The sequence below is a fragment of the Pinus tabuliformis genome, chromosome 6, assembly GCF_031772625.1.
Source record: "Pinus tabuliformis cultivar Carrire ecotype Pingquan chromosome 6, CPIR1, whole genome shotgun sequence".
Classification (NCBI taxonomy): Eukaryota; Viridiplantae; Streptophyta; class Pinopsida; order Pinales; family Pinaceae; genus Pinus; species Pinus tabuliformis.
Window position 1 is genome coordinate 1,529,471,319 of NC_142292.1, and position 20,108 is coordinate 1,529,491,426.

Here is a 20,108-nt window from a genome sequence, read left to right on the forward strand (position 1 = left end):
CGCATTGGAACTTAACGCATTCATTCTAGAGGTCTAGGCTAGAGACGTGTTCCGGCGTCGTTAAACCTAGTCACTGTTGTTTCACATTATGGTTGGGTGATTCCTTCTTTTGTGACTCGATAGTGGTCTAGCACGGATTTGTGCTCCCACGTACCATCGAGTATATGTGGAGACCCCACTAGGTTATCATTCTTTATCCACAAGAAGCCGTGTCTGCCGCCTTACAAGCCGTAATGCACTGAACACAGTATTCGGGAAGATTGACTGCCGTATGGGAAGTCCTTGGTTTTCATCTGATTTCCAAGGTGTATAAGCAGTTTTACGGATTGTTTGGTAAACCTTTTGCCTAGTTCTCCAGAGTAGTCACTTTTGAACCTTTTCAGACTCCCTAAAGAAAAGGTTCACCTGAGCATTTGTCACTTCGGGCTCACTAAATATTCGAAGGAGACTAGAGTCATCTTTTTGTCCTTTTCTCGACTCTTAAAACATGAAAAGGTCAAGTTCAGTTCCTTTGTCTTAAAATTTATTTGGCCACGATTCACATTTACCCGGTTAGATATTTTCTGCGTTAGTTTGAGTAGGGTCCTGTTTCGTTAGATTCCCTAGGATTTTGTGAAGTTTTCATCCTGGCGGAATTACCAATTTCGTCTTCTTCCTTTGCCGAGATACCGGTTGTGAGTGAAACTCTTCCTATTATTCCGAGTATACAACTGATTAATTCTCGTGCTCCAGGCAACGAGACTTACGAATTTCATTGGAACCCCGTTTGGGAACCTTCTGAGGACGGTATCCCTTTTTGGGAATACACTTCCCCTCGTGTTTCAGCCCCACTATTTTCTTCCGACATGGAGGACGTATCCCCTACTTCAACTGAAGAATCCGTTGCGACGAGCGGTGAAATTCCCACCGCAACGGAACCTATACTTGTTAGTAGTACCCCTACTACTGGGAGACTACCTCTCGGCTATAAAGCATTAAAGGATGTTATGTCCTCTGGAACTCCCTTCACGAGTTCTATTTGGTCACAACTCGCTTTTCCCACCACGGAGCCTTTTACTCCACAAAGTCGCAGTACATCTGTTACCTCAATCCCAATCGTTCCAACGGTATGTGTAGCTTCTTCGACTCCTATTTTCAGTCGTCCTTTAGCCTCTTTATTTGGAGTCTTTGATCCTACGTCAAACGTCCCAGCAGAGGGGCCATACGATCAGTATTTACCACATCTTGGTAGGCCTTTGTCGTCTCAACTGACTGTTGAGATTTCAGTTCCGCTGTCAATTGATTGGGGCCCCATCTCTTATCATGGTGGCCAAGTATCGTCTGCGCAATCCCAAAGGCCACCTCATCAAGACCAACAAGGACAACCCTTCCAGGGACAACCTTTCGCCTCTGGTGGTCCGTCTTTCACCTCTTATGCTCAACCTTCTGGTAACTCAGGTCAATCTTCCGTTCAACAAGCCCAACCTGGTATCCAGCAAGGTTATCCTACTAGACAAATTGGTCAATCATATGTTCACCCAAACCAACCTAATGTCTAGTATGGTCCAATATCTGGACAAGCTGCTCAACCACATGGTCAACCCATCGTCCAGTATAGTCAACCTTCTGGGCAAGTCGGTCAGCCTCGAATCCAATGAGGCCAACCAACTGCCCAGCCCACTCGGCCATCTGGTCCGTTAGGACAACCCTCAGTTGTTCAACAACAACTCTACCCCCAGCAAGTACAACCTTCTGGGCAGGTGGGCCAACCTCAATATCAAAAAGGTCATCCTTCCGGCCAGATAGCCCAACCTACAGGACATCCTTCTGGCGCTGCTCAACCCAGTTTTTTTCCCCAGGCTGGACCCCAGGCCCCATCCGGTCTTCAAATGCAAGTTGGAATTCAATCCCAACCAGTCTATCAAACTCAGCCTGTTTCTCAAACTCAGTTTGGAGTCCAGCCACCGTATGGTTACCAGCAACCTCAAGGGCAACCTTCGTTTGCCCCATATCAAAATTATCAACAACTGCAGGCAAATCCTTATCAGAATTATCTGCAACCATATGGTGCTCCTGCAGGACAGTTTGGTAATCCATGGAACGCTGGGGGGCAGAACCAAAATCCCTACGGACAAAACCCTATGGGGCCAAATCTGTCCGGACTAAGCCCATGGGGGCAACCGCTAGTTGGTTGGAATCCTGGTGCTCCATCCTACCAGCAGCCCCAGATGTCCTTCAATCCTCAGTTACCTTTCTTAGCGACTTTAGAATTACCGGATGTGTCCAAACTGACCAATGATCCTATTCTCCATAATCCGTATTGGCCTCCGGTTCCAACGAAAATTCCCGGTGACTGTCCAAAATTCGACGGTAAAGCTAATGAAGATCCTCAAGCTCATGTCATGACCTATCACTTGTGGTGTTCATCCAATTCGTGGCTTGATGATTCGATTCGGCTTTGCCTTTTTCAAAGGAATCTCACTGGCTTTGCAGCTAAGTGGTATATTGAGCTCACTCGCGGATCCTTTCAGGATTTTAATTCGTTGGCTATGGCATTCCTAAATCATTTTCAGTTGCCCATTCGATATGAAATGGGTACACACCTCCTGACATCCTTAAGACAGACAACGGCTACGCATATCTCTGATCATATCCATGAATGGAGACGGCGTAGACGTATGATCAAATTTTGGATTCCCGACCAACTTCTTACCGATTGGTTTACGACTTCGTTCGTTCCTCCAATAGCTCGGGACATTGCCATGGGGGCGTGTGTCACTGAAGAGCAAGCTATCGCGCGCGCTCAGTACCTTGACTTGGTTTATTCTCAGTCTGGTACATTGTATGATTATCTGCCTGATGCCCCGAGACCAGGAACATCCAAAGCCCCGCCAACACCAACTGTTGATGGTATTATTGGTTCTGTTAACTCGTCCTCGAAGAAAAATTCCGCGAACCCTGGGAAGCAAAAATCAAATGCTTCGAATGAACACAGTTCTCAGGTAACACCCACTTCGAATATTACTTCCGAGATCAACGCCGTCCAGTCCACCACAGCAGACAAAGCCTCGAAAGGAAAGAAGAAAGGGAAAGCGAAGAATAAGCTAGATCAACCTAAACAGGACTCCCCTAAACCTCCGCCCGAGGAAGGTGCCAAGCGCAAACCCAAGTATCCTTGTATTATCTGTGATGAAGATCATTATACCAAAGACTGCCCTAGGCAGTCCGAAGTTAGTCGTTTGTTGAAAGGTGCTCTCGGGACTCCTACGGTGCTCAAAGAACCCTTTCCCTCGCAACAAACTCAAATGGTGGCTGACCCCTCTCAACCTCCCTCTTCCTTCGGTTCTCAAGTATTTATGGCTGGAACGATACCTCTCCACATCAGTACTCGAACAAAAGATTATCCTTCATCTGTCGGGAAAGAGCCTGAGGTCCCCTCTAGTGCTCCTCCGTTCAGTTCAGGCCTGCTCCACATCGAGAGACCTAGTACTGAGACGCCTATTCAACCCCCTCCAAAAGGAGTACTCCGAAAATCTTCTTACAACCCAAATGCTCGTGCTGCACAACACTACAATATCGTTGAGGACTTAGCTCAGACTCCATCGGCTATGTCCGCTTTAGAATTTCTCCAGAGCTGCCCTTCTCAGAGGAAGTCCTTGCTATCCGCTATTGGTGGCATAGACCCGGCCGACTCGGATTTGATTACTTTTGACTTGGAATGCCATACGCAGAGACCGCCTCCCCAAATCGCATTCCTCATACAGGTTATTATTAATTCCAAAACGATTCATCGTACAGTCATTGATGAAGGTGCTTCAACTTGCATCATGTCTGTTGCCTGTTGGAAAGCTATTGGATCTCCAACGCTGAGCCAGTCTCCCACAACCTTGGAATCTTTTGATGGAAGAGCATCCCGTCCTTATGGTATACTCCAACGTTTGCCCATCTCTTTGGAAGGGAAGACGGCCGAAATGGAAGTTGAAGTTGTTGATGCTAGTCTTACCTACAACCTCCTTCTCGGACGTAGCTGGATATACGCGATGCAAGCTGTAGCTTCATCTTTGTTTCGTATCATCCGTTTCCCTCATCAAGGGAAGATTGTTACCGTAGACCAGCTGTCATTCTTCGCTTCCTCTTCTGAAGGCAACATCCCTTTTGTGGAGCATACCTCCAAATCATCTGAGAGTCTGGGAGCCGGGCTTTTCAAAGATCCCGCCCTCATGGGTGTTTTTCCGCTCCCACCTCCTAACGTCGCTTCCGTCAATATGATTACTACTTGTTCTGATCCGTGGATCCTCCCTCCCACCGACCAAGTAGATTCTTGGGGCGACCAGATGCCGTTGAGTCCTGCCGAGCTCAACTATGTCAAAATCATTGCTGCATCGGCTCCCTCTTCTGAACTTGCTCCTTCGAGTAAGGTTCTCCACTCGTTCACTCCATCCTCATGGATTGTAGATGAGACTTCGTTGGACCCTTTAAAAGAAACATTCCCTTCCGACGAAGCCATTATTGAGACTATGTCTCCCGAGGAACCTCCTTGGCATGATTCTCACCATCGTTCCTCGTTTCTCCCTGCCCATCAGGATATGCTTACTTGTCTCGAGCGGTTTGCTCCTTGTCTCCCATTTCAAACCCTTCAAACACCTATCCAAATTTATCAAGTGTCCTCTGAAGGAAATATGGCGAACATTACGCAAACCCAACCCATCGACATCTCTGTGAAACCAGGGATTGTTGAACATCTTCACATTGGAGTCACTTGTACTCCGGAGGAGATTCGACTCTATACCAATCTTTTTCGCGAATTTCGTGACGTCTTTGCATGGTCCTACGAAGAAATGCCCGGCATTGATCCTAGCATAGTGGTGCATGAGATAATCACGTACCCGGGTGCTAAGCCTGTTTGTCAACGTTTACGCCCTGTACACCCCCGAAAGGCTGCAGCTATTAAGGCAGAAGTAGAGAAGCTTCTTAAAGCCGGTTTTATTTATCCTATCCCACTCATAGATTGGGTCTCCAATATCGTACCTGTGAATAAAAAACAGGGTACCATCCGTGTTTGTGTTGATTATCGTGATATTAATCGAGCCTGTCCTAAAGATAATTTCCCCACACCATTCATTGATCAAATTATTGACGAGTGTGCCGGAAGCGAAATGTACTCTTTTATGGACGGTTTTTCTGGATATAACCAGATCAATATTGCTCCCGCTGATCAACACAAGACCGCTTTTATCTGTCCATGGGGCACTTTTGCCTATAAGAAGCTCCCTTTCGGTCTCAAAAATGTCGGTGCTACGTTCCAACGTGCAATGTCCTATGCTTTTCATGACATTCGACACATTGTACAGCCATACCTGGATGATCTCCCAGCTCATTCAGCCAAACGTCAAGACCACCCTACTCACCTTCGTGATATCTTTCTTCGCTGTCGACACTACCGAATCAGACACAATCCTCACAAATGTGTCTTCTGCATTGAATCCGGCCGACTTCTCGGGTTTGTCGTCTCCCGAGAGGGCATCCGTTTGGATCCCCTTAAATTCGAGGCTATAGTAAATCTTCCTCCCCCTGCTTCTTTACAGCAATTGCAAAGCTTGCAGGGTAAAGCAAATTTTCTAAGACGATTCGTTCCAAACTATGCCGAGGTGGCTAAAGGTTTCACACGGTTGCTAAAGCGAGATGTCCCTTTTCATTGGGATACCATCGCTCAGGAATCTTTTGAGCGTCTCAAGGGCCTCCTTGTTTATGCTCCATTGCTCCGTCCTCCCAACTATCATCACGACTACACTCTATATTTGGCTGCCGCCGACACCACTATCGGCATGGTTCTCGTTCAAACTGACGATGATGACACTGAGCATGTTGTATATTATCTCAGCCGCAATCTTTTAGACACGGAAACTCGATATGCTTATGTCGAGAAGTTGGCTTTGGCCGTCGTTTGTGCTGTCCAACGCTTCCGTCACTATATTCTGCTGCGCACTACCACCGTGGTTTCTGATTGCAACCCCATGACGTATATTTTGTCACGCCAGTTGCAGGGGGGCAAGTACTCAAAGTGGATTGTCATCCTCCAAGAGTTCAACTTGGAATTTACCACTGCCAAGTCCAAGAAATCCCTTGTATTCGCTGAGTTACTTTGCTCTTTGCCATCTTCTTCCCCGCCCTCTCACTCAGAGGATCATATTCCGGATGAGACTTTATTCCTCATTAGCACCCTCGATCCCTGGTACGGGGATATCATTATATATCTACAAACATCCTCCTTTCGCCCTGGCGTGTCCAAAGACGCTCGGCGAAGGATTCGTCATCAGTCTCAACCATACCGTATCATTGGGGACACAATTTATCGCCTCGGCGCCGACTCTGTTCTCCGCCGATGTCTAACTCTCGAGGAGGCTGAACGTGTTTTGAATGACTGCCACTCTGGTGCCTGTGGTGGTCACATGTCCAGATATGCTACTGCCCAAAAAGTCCTCCGCGCTGGCTACTTTTGGCCCTCTATCTTTAAAGATTGCATTCTTGCCGTCCGCTCTTGTCATGAATGCCAGATATACCAGTGGAAGATGCGAGCGCCTCCCGCTCCAATGCACCCTGTTGTCACCGTCGGCCCTTTTGTAAAATGGGGCATTGATTATACGACCTGTAACCCTCGCTCTGTCGAGGGGCATGGGTTTATTATCGTTGCCGTCGATTACTTTACTAAATGGGCCGAGGCGATGCCTACATTAACTGAAGACGGTCACACATCGGCGCAATTTTTATTCAACCATGTTATCTCGCGATTCGGCGTCCCTCAAGCCATCCTCACTGATCACGGGAAGCATTTCCGTAATCATATGATGACGGAACTAACAACCCAGCTAGGCTTACAGCACGATAGTTCAACTCCATACTACCCTCAGTCCAATGGCCAAGTTGAAGCTATCAATAAGATTTTGGTTACAATGCTTCAGCGTACTATTGGCATGCATAAGTCTAACTGGCATTTGATGTTGTTCCTTGCCTTGTGGGCTTACCGAACCTTCATGAAGGATGCCACTGGTTTCACTCCATTTCAACTAGTTTATGGACTAGAGGCTACCCTTCCAATCGAGTACGAAATCCCTTCATTAAAATTGGTTGTCGAGCTACTTCCCAACACTACTCCATTAGAAGAACGCCTTCTTTACCTGGAACGGCTAGATGAGACCCGTCGCCTAGCCTCTTTGTCCATCGAAACACAAAAGAAGCGAGTCAAGACTCACTTCGATCAGACTGTCCATCCACGTTCTTTTGTTGAGGGAGATTTAGTCCTGCTATACGATCAGGCAAACGATAAGCTGGGAGCAGGAAAACTCGAGCCTATGTGGCTAGGCCCTTACATTGTCAAGAAAGTTTTGCAAAAAGGGGCCTACTCTCGGGAAGCCCCGAAATGGGTTGTACTTGAAAAAGTACTATGCATGATGCTTGTACACTTTATTTTGTACATACATGTACTTTAGCAGGTGTGTTGTGTGTATGTGTGTTAGTTTTAAAGGCGTGACTGCCGCTTATTGTGTCTTTCGCTTCTTGTGCAGATGTCTGATACACCTTATATTGGTTTCGCTGATGGTGCCTGCTGCAGTACTCGCAACTTGTCCTCTGCGGTGTGGGTGATCTATGATCCTCATGGAGAGTTGATAGATTTTCAAGGTGTGTGCTTGGGTTGTACCACTAACAATGTCGCTGAATATTGTGCTGTAATTGAGCTACTTGCTGAAGCAATTAATCTCGGCATTCGTGCATTGGTAGTGAACCTAGACTCTCAACTTGTCGTCCACCAGCTCAACGGGCGATATTCCGTCAGAGACCATCGCATTCTAAGGTTGTATTTACGTGTGAGATTGTTAGAAAGGAACTTTGATTTTATCACATATCAGCATATTCCACGACGATTAAACACATTATCTGATGCATTGGCTAATCATGTATTAGATAGACATTTGCGTAATTTATAATCAAAACATTATACAAGCAAGCACATAAAAGCACAATAATAAACCATAGGCATATGTATATATATATATGTGTGTGTGTGTGTGTGTCATAATGTTTGCACCGCGTGCGTTACATAGTCCAAAAAATAATACATGTTCATCCTGATACATCCTGGGACGACATGTCCCTCAAAAATATGCATGAAAGAAACCTAGAAGTCTAGTCATGGTGGTGCTCATGATAGCACGTCACCGCTCGCACCAATCGTCTCAACAAACGATGGATACGAGTCGGCACTCCCACTGTGTGCCTCTAGTATGCAAAGGGCACGTCCGCCAGTCTAGCGTAACCCGGAATCCCTTGGGTGAGTCCCTCGAGATTCTGCACCAGCTCTTCCCCCACGGCACCCCTTGCCTGAGGGTCGGCTGTGGGTTGGCCCCTCCGCGCTATAGGAGACAAGCCGGCTGGTTGCTCTGGGCCTACATCTACATGTACATATGACTGTTATCAGAACATGCATGTATTAACAGAAAAAAAAATGAAATACATAAAACATCAAAAAATGAAGAAATCATACCCAGATCCTCGTCCCATTCCTCTTCGTCTGGCAATGGGAGGTCTGGATCCCCCATGAAATTAGTCCCCGCGTATGGCCAATCCTACACTACGATCAGCTGACGACGGAGCCATATAAAGAACTCAGGCCGCCAAGACATCTGCTGGCCCCCTCCTCCTCTGGGCATCAATGCTGCCCAGCGTGTCATCCTAGGCTCTCGTGGCAATGGATCAACCACTACAGCTCCCTGAATCTGAAAGAGGGTTAATCGTTCCAAGAAGAACGACACCACAATTGAGCCATACCCGAACTGTTTCACTTCTCCACGCTTACACTTTGTAAGCTGCCTTTTGATGTTGGTAGTCACCGCTGTAGCCCAGTCAAAGATGGTGGGGCTGAGGCATTCTGTCGCTAGTAACAGATGATTCTTTCTCGCCTCATGGGGGACCTGTACCCCAGCTGCACGCGTGATGGTGAACAATATCACCTTAAGAACCAAATCCTGGATGGTGGCGATATCCACCTTGGCACTGTTTCTCCCAAATTGTGCCTCTGGACACACTCGGGCCTTCACTTCACCTATCTTCTCTCCGAAAGGTCTGCTTCCGGTCAAAATAGGGCTCGCCCCTCTCCGTGATAGCCCAGTAATGAAATACACATCAGACACGTCCAACTCTAAGGTTTGGTCTCGTAAGCGAAATACTTGGTCATCAACATCCCAAGCATCCACTATGAACTGCAATAACTCAGGCTGAGCTCGCAGATAAGATGTGAGGAAGAACTTCTTGAGACCACAGTCCCTCAAGGCGTTCATACATCCCTCATCCTCGATGGCCAAGGCATCTACAACATCATGTTCCCGTTCTTTCCATTCCACCACCATTTTTGCTTGTTTCCTGCACCCAGAAGGATGAATAAGTCATTATTGGAACACTGGTAAGCTTACAAACCGGACAAATTTAAAAAATAATGAGGAAATTCAAGGTAAAAATTAGGTCACGCGGTTGGCGCGACACCTTTGGGTAAATCACCCCATTGGCGCGGACCCGTGCCGGATACCGGCGCCAATGGGGCGCGGCCCTAAATTTCAAATTCCTCCTTGCAGAGGCTCAATCAGGGGACAAAATTCATAAAAAAGGAATGGAAATGAAGCTAAAGGAAGTGCCTCTTACCTGGAACCGACGAAATCTCGAATGGTTGCATGGATTGGCTGTAATCACTGCCTGAAGTTCGCCCCCCAAACAGACCACTACTACTATTCGAGAGGTAAAAAGTAAAAAGTAATTCTATTTTTTACATTTTCACCATATTTATAGACTTTTTGACTCATTTTTAGGTTTAAAAAGTTATTTTTTGAATATTTTAATATATTTGTGGTCGAAAATGGATTTTACGATTGCTTCTTGTGCAGTGACAAGTCTTTTACGCAACTTCGATGGTGAAACGAGTTGTATTTTATACTTTTTCGGACTCGGTAAATACACGAAAAAGTCACTATGGAGTCATCTTTCAGCTCTTTTCTGACTCGCTAAACATGAAAAGATCGCCGAGTTATCCCTCTTGACTCGTTAAACGTAAATAAGAGGCAGTCGTCTTTAAACTCTTTTCCGACTGTGTAAAAACGAAAAGATCATCGGACCTTTGTCGTTTCAGGTTCGTTAACGGTTTCCAAACGACGTGGTTTCGATCGCTTTTTTACTTTTTCAGGTCGAAATCACTACTTATGAAAAGTACTCCTCGATCGTAATGGTCGGGCAGTTCTTTCGAGCATTGTTTTATACTTTTTCGGGCTCAAAAGACACAACTTTACGAAAAAGGACACCTTTGGAGTTTTCTTTTCCGCAGTCTTTTCAAACTCTGTAAACATGAAAAGACACCGAGTTTTTCCTTTGTCAGACTCGTTAAAACTTAATGACATTGGAGTCCGTCAAGATGACATTACAAGAATATGCTATCCCCATCAAGCTTGTAAATAAAAATAATTGGGGTACTCGCCAGAAATGGTAGGGGAAAATAGAACCATAATTATTGTCGTGTCGGCAGTATGTCGCTCTTGAACATGGCACTTGTTTGCTTTCGTGTCTGGGTGGGGATATCTCATCTCATTTTTCACTTGCCTCCGTGGATTTGGGTAATCCTGTTTGACCTCTCATCTGCTCATTGCCTCGTCACCATGACCTCTGATCCATTGATGTCAAATACTGCCAATTCCATTGTCGTGCCGCCGATATGTTCAAGAGAAGTTGACCTCTGAAGAGTAACAACCTCTTTCTGATAGCTCACACAATTTTGATCCACCACAATATTTTTTCTCTGTCTCGTGTCGATGATGTGGGAAACACTATGGCCCACCTTCGATCAAGGTCACTTCCTATCAACTTCAACTCATTATCCAGGAAGCTGATCTAGAGACTTCCTTCCGGTGCCTTGGAGCCTGCATGCCTCAATGGCAGGTTCTTCGTGTTCGACGTGAGGTTTTCATCATTGGCCTTCGATCGAATGATTCTACGGGTGTTCGACGCCAGCTCACTAATTCACATGCTGTAGATTGTACCTATAGTACCTTGAGGGCCATTGTCATTATTGGTGGTACCTCTCGCATCTGTTAACAGTTTTCATTATTGACTGGTAATCAGATGATGTTCATGCATGTTCGACTTCAACTCATGTATTCGCATGCTTGAAATTGTACTTTTGTTCAGGTCGAGATGGAGCGCAAGACCCTGGATTTTGTCTGTTGGAATCCAGGCTGTGATTTTGTGGATTCTTGTTACATGACTCATTCACTGGATGGCTGCGACCATACCTGAGTCTATTCATCGATCCTAATCGAATGGCTGCGCCCATACCATGGATCTAGATTATTATGTACTCTGTTATGGATGGCTGTGACCATACCACATATATCATGTACTTGAGCTATCAGTTGTATCTCTCTATGCAGATTCTCCGGCGGCAGCTGCATGCGTTCTTGTAAAGCATTTCACCCCTCTCTCTCTCTCGGGCCTCATGCTTTAGGGGGCATCTGTTACACAGTAATTTGTCACCATTGGTCACCGTCCCTGTTACCCCTTTCCCGCACTTTGGAGGACTTATTCCGGGACCTGTGAGCAGTGACATAACTTAAAAACACTTGCATTATGTTCCCCTAAGAATGGACTTCATGTGCCTTGAAGACATCTCCTACAAAATATCCCTGAAAAGTGCCCTTTTTCCATTAGCGCGGGTCCACAATGTACTACCCGCGCCAATGAAGGAAATCCTCAAAAGAGGGCGTGCCAGTTGGCACTCTGTCTTAGAGTTACACCCGCGCCAACCGAGTTTGGAAAATATTTTTAACAAACGTGCGCCCGGATGTTTTTTCCCTTCAAATCATGAGGTTTTTGAGGATAATGCTAATCTCTTGGATGTCGAGATTCATCATCTATCCCTTACATCTATCCACAATGGCTTTTTGGGGATAATGCCAATCCATAATGGGTGTCTTGATTCATTGTATCTTCTTCCCCTCCTCCATCTATAAAAGCCTGTCCTCATGCATTTGACAAGCTAGTGATAGTGCTAGTTTTTGAGTGATAGTAAGAGTTTTGGAGCATAGGGAGATTATACTGTCAGAAGTCTGAGCTTTGCATTCATAATCAAAGAGAGAGAAAGGCTTGTTGCAAGACATATGTAGCTGTTCGCCCAGCCAGAGGAGGGATTCAACGTCAGAACCTTGGTTGTACTTTTCTCTGTTGATTACCATTAATAAACGACTATCATTATGGTTCCGATCTTATTGTTCATTATGATAATGTTTGATATATATATTTTCTGACCGATATATGGTTGTATTTAGTGGATTTTATGCTTATATTCGCTTCGTTCTTTGCATGTGCAGGTATCCATTCGCAGAGATCGTGAAGATCGTGACCTGCTGGAGCAAGGGAATGGGAGTATCAACTCTTCCACGACACTAGCATTGGAATTCAGGTTGGTTCTCATAATCCACTTTCAATTTGCAACTAGGAACTTGCATGGTAGCGTTGATTGGTTTTTGCTAGACCCATTTTGGGCTAGTGGGATCGCCTCTGTCCGCAGAGGGGATTTACCTCTCCAACAAGAGGTATGGGAGAGAGTGGGGAGTGAGGGTGTGTAGTGGGGAGGGGAAAGGGGGATAAGGGGGGGAGGGGGAAAAAAATGAGGGAGGGAGGGACAAAGGGAGGCTTAGAAAAAGAGGGAGAGGGGAAAATAGGGAGGGATATAAGGGTAGAGGGGAGAGAGAGAGTGCATGGAGTGAAAATAGAAAGAGAGTGGTGGAGAGTGAGAGGGAAGGAGAGAGGGAGAGAGAGTGAGGGAGAGGGAGGTGAGGTGGTTCAAGGGGAACGATAAGTGGAGGGGAAAGGTTGTGTAGGACTTCTAAGGGCATATGGTAGTGAGGGGAGGATAGGCTGGGGCAAATCGTAATGAGGGGGGAGAGAGTGAAGAGGGATGTTGTATTTATTGAGAGAGAGAGAGAAGAAGAAGAGGAAGAGTGGAGGGGACATAGAGTGAGAAAGGAAGGGGGGACATATATAAATGATAATATTGTAGGTGAAATAGAGTGAGTGAGAGAAAGGTAAGGAAGAAGAGAGAGTGGGGGAGAGAGAGGGACAGAAGGAGAGAGAGTGGGAGAGAGAGAAAGTGGGGGGAGAGAGAAAGAGAAGGGTGGTAAGGGTGAGAGAGAAAGAGGTGAAAAGGTAATAGGGAGAGGGTAGAAGGTTAGGTGAAAGAGAGGGAGTGAGAGAGGAGGGGTTAGAGAGAGAGGAAGAGGGAGAGGGAGAGTGAGTGAGAAAGAGAATGAGAGTGAGAAAGAGCGAGAGAGAGTGGGATCAATAGAGAGAGAGAGAGAGAGAGAGAGAGAGAGAGAGAGAGAGATGACAGTGACAGAGAAAGTGAGAGAAAGATTGAGATAGAGAGAGAAGGAGAGGGAAATATCCAGAGGGGGAGGGAGAGATATAGGATGAGATACATGGTAAGAGAGAGAGAGAGAGAGAGAGAGAGAGATTCAAAGTGAGCGCGTGAGAGAGAGAGTGTGTGTGTGAAAAATTAAGGGAGAGAGTGAGATATGATGAGGGCGAAAGGGAGAGGGAGAGGGTGAGAGAGAGAGGGGTGGGGGGAGAGAAAGGGAAGGGAGAGAGAATGGGAGAGAGAGAGTCGGGGGGAAGGAGGGTGGGCAAGAGAGAGAGTGGGAGGGGGAGGATATGAGGGGGAGAGAGAGAGAGAGTAAGTGAGAGAGGGAAAAAAGAGAGAGGTGAAGAGAGAGAAAGGGGGATAGAGAGAGATAGGGAGGGAAAGGGGGGGAGGGGGAGGGAAAGGGAGGGAGGGAGGGAGGGAAAAGGGAGGGCGAGGGAGGGAGAGGGATGAAGAGGGTTGGAGAGAGAGAGAGAGGGCGAGGGCTAGGGGGATATATATATATATAAAGAGAGAGAGAGAGAGAGAGAGAGAGAGAGAGAGAGAGAGAGTTAAGGGTAGATAGAGGGAGGCTGAGTGAGAGAGATGGAGGGAGAGGTAGGGAGAGACATTGATCTATTGTTGAATTTTAGTTTTTTTGTGCTAATTTCAACTTCAGAATTAAAAACAAATGCTTGTCAATTACTTCATGTGCATAGGCTTCCTTATGGTGTTTGTTAATGAAAAAAGTAAATTTATGTCAAGTTTTATGTTGAAATCATGAGAGAAATAGCATGAAAGTCAAGTGATGAACAATAGCAATCAAATGTACAACAAACCATCAAAATGAACACTTAACACAGTGTTTTGATGAAGGAGTTCACCCCTCTTGGGCTACATCTCCTTGGTACAGCTTTCATGGTTTGGTCCTCCATATTAGACCAATAATGGAAAACTTGATGTTTATAATGCTCTACAGCTCCTGAAACATGCTTCAATTCTCTTAGAACATTAAAATCATGCAGGAACACCTTTTCCTAATCCCAATTTGGTCCAATTTTGCAAACATTATGGAAAAAATTGTTTCTCCTAGTAAACCTCCAATAAAACTGGAGGAACTCTAGTTAACTCCACTAAAAAGTGCCAATTTTGGAGGTACTGCAAAAAATTATGCCATACTAAACTCCATGTTTAATTAAATATTAAACATGTTTAATTAAGTGCTAAGTGTTTTTAGTTCAAATACTGCGCAGTTTTGTAACCGTTGACTTCGCGCTAAGGTGGAGTGGTCACATGGCATAAATGCTAAATGTTTTATTTAGCACTAGCCATTACTTAACCATAACCGCCGGATATATGGTGGTGTTCACATGGGAGGGGGCTGGCCTGCGAGTTGGCTCCCTCCTCCCCCCAGCTGCTAGCATATAAAATAACAAAATTAATGTGAAACCATAGTATCCTAAGAACTGCAACAGTGGTGTATTGGTATGTCGTTGAGTTTGTATAGCACCGCTCGCAGGTTTGACCCCCCAGTGTGCCATAATATTTTTTTGAAGTACGCCGTTAACACCAATACTTTGGGGAGGGACACGTGGTGCCCTCTGGGCTTTCCACTTGCCCCCCTCCTCATTGGTCCACCTTTGACCAGTAAAAACATGCCACATCACCAACCTGCAGACCAATAAAAACATGACACTTGGCGAGACCATATTGGACATTGACCATCCCATTGACCTACCCAATCACTTGCCACATCATCAATACAGACTTCTAACTATGCAGTGATTGTACATTTTTTTTGCAAAATTCCACTGTTTGGTAAAGCAGACAGAACACGATATCTTCCTCATACGAACTGAGTTTTGAGTGAAACGAGGTGCATTCCGATCGTGTCATCGGGACAAACGTGGTCATTAAGATTTTGAGTGATTTTGAGAAATTTGATTTTTGAGCTAAATATTGAGCACCTGATCATTCCTCCCCACTAGAAGCCTTTTGGACGCCAAAAGATACTATTAGTTGTTTCGCAGGTGAGGTTATAGCTCCCTCACCTTCTCGATCTGCAACCATTTGGCCTTAGAATGCTTTTGTTCATTGAGTCCCACTCTAAGGTATTCGACATTCCCTCTCTTCGAAGTTTTGGTTCTTCTGTCAAGTATGAGATTTTGCTGAAGGTCATCATGATATTCTGGCGAGAAATCTTCTATTGATGGCACCTGAACATGCTCTCCTTGATCACCAATCAAAGTAGGCTCAAACAATCTCAAATTCTCAACATTAAAAAGAGAGTATATTTGCATATAAGGAGGAAAATCTAGCTTAAATGCATTGTTACCAATCTTTTCTAGAATTTTAAAAGGACCATAACAGATTGGTTTAATATTTTTACCTTCCCCTTGAAGTCTCTCTTTGCTAATATATAACAAAACTTCATCTCCAACTTTAAATTTATGATCGACACGATGTTTGTCATGCCTTGTCTTGTAGCTGCTTTGACTTCTTTCAATTTGTTCTTGCACCGTGTGATGTATCTACTGAATTTTCTCAATGAAATTCCTTGCCTTATCGATGTCGCTATGACCATTGATGGAAAAATGTTTCTCAAAGATGAAGTCCAATGGTGATCTTGGCAAGTACCCAAAACATGCCTCAAATGGCGATGTGTTTGTGGAAGAATGCTTTGCCTTGTTTTATGCATGTTGTATGTAACACAACTGTTCCTCCTACAACCTGGGATGTTTGTTGTAATATCCTCTAAGAAGACGAATGACTATTCTGTTGATCGCCTTAGTTTGTCCATCTGTTTTCAGATGAAAGTTTGTACTCTTCTTCAACTTAGTGTCCATCATGTCCCACAAATTTGAAAAAAAATTCCCAACAAATCGAGAATCTCGATCACTTACAATGGAAGTAGGAAGACCAAAATGAACCAAAATATTTTGAAAGAAAAGATGAGTTATTTGTTCAACTATAATTTTCTTTTTACATGGCATTAGAATAAACTTGTTGAACCTATCTACAACTACATACAAGTAATCATGACCTTTCCTTGACAATGGAAGACCTCCTACAAAATCCATTGAGATACTCTCCCATGGACATGAAGCTACCGGAAGTGGAGTGTACAATCCTAGTTTCCTATTGCTAGGATTACTTGTTGCACACAAAGAACATCCTCTTATAAAATGAGATACATTATCAAACATGCATGGCCAATAACAATACCTTTGGAGATTCACTAATGTCTTGCCTACACCAAAGTGTCTAGCAATCAATGAAGTGTGCACCTCCCTTATGATATTGTTTCTTTCTCCCCGTAGAATACACAACTTGCCCAAGTGATACAACAAACTATTATGTACATGGTAATCTAATTCTTCAATTTGGTTTCCTTGCCTCAAGCTTGCATACACATCTCGAAAATCATTATCATATGCATATTGCTCAATGTAACCTTAATGTAAAACAAAATTGTGGTTGAGTATAATAGATGAATTTACAATAGACCTAGAAAGAATATCAACTACCTTATTGTATATTCCCTTTTTGTACTTGATAACCAAATGAAATTGTTGTAGAAAACCCATCCACCTGAACTGTCATGATTGCTGCAACTTTCAATGTGACTGTAAGTACTACAATTGTTGATGGTTGGTATTGATAATGGTCTCCTTCCCCATCAAGTATTGTTTCCATTTTTTGACACTTTTTACCAATTCATAAAGTTCTTTGTCATAAGTGGGATAGTTAGTCACAACACCATTAAAATTTTCAGAATGAAATGAAATTGGCTTACCAAGCTGCATAAAAATTGCTCCCATGGCGTAATCACTAGCATTCGTTTGAATCTCAAATGGTTGTCTAAGATCCGGAAGAGCCAATACTGTTGCTAAATTGATCTTTTGCTTTAAATAATCAAATTCTTTCTACTGTACATCTCCCCAATGGAAGAATTTCTTGACACTAGTCAATGCATGTAGTGGAGCTGCAATGGAAGAAAAATTAGCAATAAATTTCCTCCAATATTGTGCTGCCCCTAGAAAGCTTCTTACCTCTGTAACTGTATTGGGCTTGGGCTAATTCAGAATGACCTCAACCTTAGAGGGGTCTATCTTCAGCTCACTTCCTCCAACAATGTGTCCCAAATACACTAAAGAAGTCTTGCCAAATTCACACTTCGACATCTTTAAAAACAACTATTCTTTTCTCAAGACATCAAGTACTTTGTTCACATGCATGACATGTTCATCTCTGGATTTGTTGAATATGACAATATAATCTAAGTAAACATGGACAAAGTCATCTACATATGGCCTAATACACCATTCATAACTCTCATGAAAGTAGCTGGAGCATTTGTAAGACCGAAAAGGCATCACAAGCCATTCAAACAATCCTTGTTTAGTTTTAAATGCATTTCCAAATGTCCTCTTTAGGTATTCTAACTTGATGATAACCACTTTGTACGTCTAACTTAGTGAAATACTTTGCATACCTCAACTGATCAAGAAAATCATTAATTCTTGGGAGTCGATAATTTTGTTTAGTGAATGGAAATCCACACATATGCGCCAAGTCCCGTCCTTCTTTGGCACCAAGACAGTGGGTGAACCACATGGCGAAGTAGATGGGTGTATGATACCTTTGTTCAGCAATTCTTGAATTTTCTTTTTCATTTCCATGCTCTCCATAATCGACATGTGATACATGCCAATGTTTGGAAGTGGAACATCCTCCTGTAGCTGTATTTCATGCCGAATTCCCCTCATGGGAGGTAACGCCTTTGGTTCCTGAAACATCTTGCCATGCTTTCTTACCACATCAAACAAATCAGATTTCAACTTATCATCACTACCTTCAAAAAATTCATAATCAACATCATTCTTTTTCTTGATCATGAGAAGCACAAAATTTTTACTTGCATTTACTAGTCTCTTCATTTGCCCTGCATTAACCAAAGAAATGCTTAACTTTTTGCGATGGTCTCTCACAATATACTCCACTCCATCCTTGAGCAATAAGTATTTGTTCTCACGACTATAAAATATTGCTTTCCTATCATACAAATAAGTACTTCCCAAAATGATTCCTGAAATGTCAAGTGGAACTACATCTAACTCAACTTCATCAATTAATTTTTCAGTAATGAAAAACTTGAATAAGAATTTCCTTGTAACCTATACATTTTCATTATTGACTATCCAACACAATGGATATGGCTTATGATGAGGTACAGTTTCAAGGTTAATATTTTTTACCAAGTCTTCTGAAATTAAGTTTGATTGTGACCCACTATCAAATAATGCATCAATCTTTGTATGATTTTAAATTACTCTTACATGGAACAACTCTATTCTTGATTCTTCGTTTGGAGTGTTGTTGTGACTATGTGAGGAACTAGAGCCTACAATAGATTCTTTTCCTTTTGTGAACATGGCTGAAATCTTGGTCTCATCACCAGAATCTGATCCAAGATCATGTTGTGTGGTAGCTTTCGCCATTTGTTTTCCCTTATTGTTTGGTTTCTTAGCCCTTAGTTCAGGATGTAATTTCCAACAATGGGTTTCATCATGACCCGATTTGGAACAATGTTGGCATATAGTTTTCTCCCCTTCTTTCTTCACACTCAACTCAAACTTGATTCCTTCCTTCTGTAAATTAGTAATTGGATAAACAAGTTTAGAGAATCCTTCTGTAAATATCCTATAATAGCCAATTATGCTCATAAAGGATCTAACGTCTTACACGTTCTTGGGTGTTGGCCACTCCAAAATTGCTTTTACCTTTCATGGTTCTACTATAGTTCCTTCTTCAGATATTATATGCCCCAAATAATTTGTTTTTTGCTAGTATAATGAAAATTTGCTAAATTTATCATAAAGTTCATTATCTCTTAGAGTTTCAAGGACCATATTCAAATGATGATAATTTTATTCCTTACTCTTTAAGTATACCAGAATATCATCTATGAAAACAATGACAAATTTGTATAAAAAGTGCCTTAACACATTGTTCATAAGACACATGAATGTGGCAAGTGCATTGGTCAACCCAAATGAAAGTACTACAAAATCATAGTTTCCATAGTGGGTGCGTAAAGTTTCCTTGTGTATAAATTCATCCTTAATTATGATTTGATGATATCCTAACCTTAGATTAATATTTGAAAATATAGAAGTTCCCCTCACTTGATCAAATAGGTCATATATTCTTGGTAAGGGGTATTTTCTTTTGATGGTCATTTTTTCATCTATATATAATCTATGCATAGCCTCAATCTTCCATCTTCTTTTTTTATAAATAATACTAGGGCTCCCCAAGGAGACACACTTGGCCTGATGTACTTTTTATCTAATAACTCTTGTAATTAAATTTTAAGTTCCATTATTTCATGTACATTCATTCTGTATGGGGCCTTGGAAACAAGAACAACACCAGGTACCAGATCAATGATGAATTCAATGTCCCTCCTTCAAGGAAGTCTTGGTATTTACTCTAGAAATACATCTTTTAACTCCTCTAATACAGGGTATTCAATCAATGATGGTTGTTGGTCTTTTTCAAACAGTTCTTGTATGTGAACAGTAAATAATTGGCAACCATTCCTAGCATATTTCTTCATTTGTACAATATAAATATGTCGAACAAATTTTTTTCTTGGTATACCTTGAACAATGTAAGGTTTTCCTCCATCATCTAC